The sequence below is a fragment of the Nuphar pumila genome, chromosome 13, assembly GCF_984573655.1.
Source record: "Nuphar pumila chromosome 13, dmNupPumi1.hap1.1, whole genome shotgun sequence".
Lineage (NCBI taxonomy): Eukaryota > Viridiplantae > Streptophyta > Magnoliopsida > Nymphaeales > Nymphaeaceae > Nuphar > Nuphar pumila.
The window spans coordinates 11,289,941-11,293,765 of NC_143261.1; the positions used below are offsets into that span (position 1 = coordinate 11,289,941).

At 33.4% G+C, this 3,825-nt stretch overlaps 1 pseudogene; it reads left to right on the plus strand.

The window, feature by feature from the left end:
* Positions 1–2,354: 2,354 nt before the first annotated feature.
* LOC149817747 (putative ribose-5-phosphate isomerase 3, chloroplastic pseudogene) lies at positions 2,355–2,889 on the plus strand (annotated as a pseudogene).
* Positions 2,890–3,825: the final 936 nt, after the last annotated feature.

Below are 3,825 nucleotides of genomic sequence, written 5' to 3' on the forward strand. Positions count from 1 at the left end.
TTATCTGGAGGTTGACATCCCCTCTAGACTCTTCTAGATATTATCTCTTTTAATTAATTTCTTTAATTATTTATTCGTTATAGTATTAAATATAATATTCTATGAAATATTTTAGAGGGTGTCACTCACTCTACTCCAGGTAGAACTCTACCAACCTAATTTAAATTTTAAGTTGATTTGAAAGCTTTAAATTCGCCATACATGGATTTTGAATCCAGATCTAGGTCCAAATCCATATTCAAAAATTATATGGATCCTGCTTGGACCAGATCCTAGTTAATATGGGTCCTAGACTGGGTCTAGATCCACATTAACTTGGATCAAACAAAGAGAATCTAATCCAGAAAATGGAAAAAATAGAAGTCGGTCATTTTTGAAAAATGAAATTTTCAAGCCAACCGTAACTTGATTTCAGAAAAACAGGGCACCAACATGCTAATAATTACAAGGCGCATCTATTGGTATACATACCTGATTTTTGCCTCTGAATTTTGCTCAAATTTAAGGGTTAAAATAAAAAATTTCTCAAATTGTATTTCGCCCATCAAGGTCTTGTCAGTGGGCTCTGAGCCACACCACGACCCAACTGATGTCATCTATTTTTAAAGATTATTTTAAAGATTATTTTAAAGATTTTTATCATTTTAATTAAATATATAATTAAAAATTTATATTATTAAAATTTATAAATCTTAAAAAAATACATGATATTACATTTTTGGCTTTGACTCAAAATAGGAAAATTATTGGCATGTGTCTCAGCTTTTCAGTGACTATGAAAATGCATATTTTCAATGTCGGCGTAGAGAGATACAGACCTGAGAACATGGATTGTTCTACATAAAATATATATGTGATTTTTGCATATATTTTCTATAATTTTCTCTTAACTATATGCAAAGTTCCTCCTTTATATGCGATTTTCCTTCTAAACATATGATTTTTGTATATATTTTCTATGATTTTCTCTTAAATATATGCAGAGTTTCTCTTATGTATGCGATTTTTGCATATATTTTTTGTAATTTTCTCTCAAATATATGTGAAGTCCTTCTTATATATGCAATTTTTCTCTTATATACGTGATTTTTTCCTAAATTTATGTGGAGTTCCTTCTATATAAACAATTTTTTGTTCATGAAAATCATATATATTTAGGAAAAAAAATTACATATTTGAGAGAAAATTGCATATAAAGGAGAAAAATCACATATATTTAGGGGAAACCCGCATATATCAGAGAAAATCACATATGTTTAGGAGAAAATCATATATATTTAAACAAAAATCACATACATAGGAGGAACTCTACATATATTTAAGAGAAAATCATAGAAAATATATGTGAAAATTGCATATATATTTTTTGTAAAACAATATTTGTTCTTGGGTTTGTATCTATCTGCTCCGATGTCAAAATCCTATGATTTTATAGTCTTTGAAAAGCTAAGACATAGGCCTACAACTTTTATGTTTTTAGTCAAAGATGAAAAATCGCTATATGGTTCTCAATTTTAGTTCCAAAACTAGAATAAAAGCATGCACTTCATATTAGAACAACTAAACAGGTCTATCTTTCAAATGATGTTTCTCCCAGTTGTTCATCATATCAAGGTGATCTTTATGGTGTTGAAAAGCTAACATTTTGATCTATCTCTATTGTTTTTTTAAAATTTTCTTGATTTTTAACGCATATGGCTAAAAACTAGCATAGAACAGACAAAAAAGGCGTAATCATGTATGTTCTAGTTTGCAGAGCATGTTTTTATTCTGGTTTTAAAATTTTGAAACAAAAACCCTAGAGGAATTTTTTATTCTAACTCAAAACTAAAAAGTTATAGAACTATGTCTTAGCTGTCGAACGACTATAAAATTATCGGCTTTTAATGTTGGAGCAGAGAGATACAAACTTAAGAACAAAAACTGTTCTGCAAAAAACAGTCACATATTTGGGAGAAAGTTTGCATATATAGAAGAAGTTCACATGTACGAAAGGTAAAAAGGTCCTTTTACATCCATATATTTGCGATTTTAGACATGGGAAGATATAAAAAATTATAAGTTTTTTTAAAAAAATGCATCAAATTACTCATACAATACAATCATTTTCAGAAAAATCTCCTCTTTTTACTAGCATTATTTTTTGATGCACAAATAAGGTGCACCTATAAAAAGATGAGGATTTAAAAAAAATTTGAGTTTTGTGTTGACTCTATGTGTTCACTGATAACCATTGCCACTCTCTCTCTCTCTCTCTCTCTCTCTCTCTCTCTCTCTCTCTCTCTCTCTCCTTCGCTCTCTATGTTCACCGACCACCACCGCCTCTCTCTCTCTATAGAGAGAGAGAGAGCAGGATGGTGCTCGGCCTCAGCATGGGCTCCAATGCCGCCTTCGTGGTGGCAAAGCTAGGCGACCTCCTTGCCCACAATGATCCCACCAACATCGTCAACATCCCCACCTCAAAGCGCACCTCTGAGCAGGCTGCCTCCCTCGGCATCCCCCTCTCTGTCCACGATGACCACCCCTCCCTCGACATCACCATCAACAATGTCGACCCTGAGCTCAACCTCATCAAGGGCTGCATTGGCACCCTCCTTTGCAAGAAGATGATTGAGGCCGCCTTCTATCACTTCGTTGACAACTCAAAGCTCATCAATGACCACAATGGCAGCCACCTCGTCGTCCCCATTAAGGTTGTCCCCTTCTGCTAGCGCTACTACCTCAACTAGCTCAAGGAGATCTTCAAGGAGGATGGTTGTGATGCCAAGCTGAGGATGTCTGAATTTGGGCTGGAAGCCCTATGTGGACGACAAATCAAACTATATTGTCGATCACTTCTTCAAGATGCCAATTTGTGACCCTTGCGCCACCATGGCAAAGATCGGCTGAATCGAGGGCATTGTCGAGCACAGGCTCTTGCCGAACTGTTGATGTCTCTATCATGGCCAAGTGAGAATTTGATTCTGGTAATGCTCTTTTTTTCTCATTTTTCTTCAATGTTGTTGTACTTATTCTGTTGTTTTTTATGGAGTTTCAGTTCAATTGAGGAAGGTGGGAGTGATTGGAAAGAGTTGTATCGATGGGGAAAATTGGGTTGTTGCTTCTTGTCAGATATTTGGTGACTAAAATGACATTATGTTCTAGTGTCGATTTTTATAATTTAGCAAGGAAATTGGGTATTGCAATTTATCTAACACTTATCCGAAATTGGGTATTGCCATTTTTCACAGTTGTTCATGGGTTTTGTATTTTTAAAGAATTTTTTTATTATTTATGATTTTTTAAGTTTTTGATAAATTCGAGCTCTGAATTATACTACTATATTATAGTATATATATTTTTCTATTAGCCACTTTTACTGGCATGCATTTTTAGTGCGTTAGTAAAGGTATTTTTATTGGAGCTAAAATAGCATGAGAAAAGGTCTTTTTACTTACGCTAAAATAGCATCAGAAAAATATTTTTCTGGTAGTATTTTAGTGTCAATAAATGTATTACTGGTGAAACTAATGGCGCAAATTTAGCACCAATAAAGGCCTAATTTATTTTAGTGACCTCCTCTATATGGCTGAAGAGTCATTTTAGAAGTCGATTGAATTTGTGGAGCTCAACCCAACAAAAGATCCTTAATATAGAAAAAAATTCTTTCAAGTAAACAAAAAATGAGAAAAAAACTAATTTATTTTGGCAAGGTCATTCTCTATAATTAAATGCTAGAATGAGTATTTGAATGCACTTATTTAACCAAGATGGTGGATGCTCTCCATTCAAATTCCCAACTTATCCCCAATTATTGGATAAGTGGATCCATATAAACAACTTATG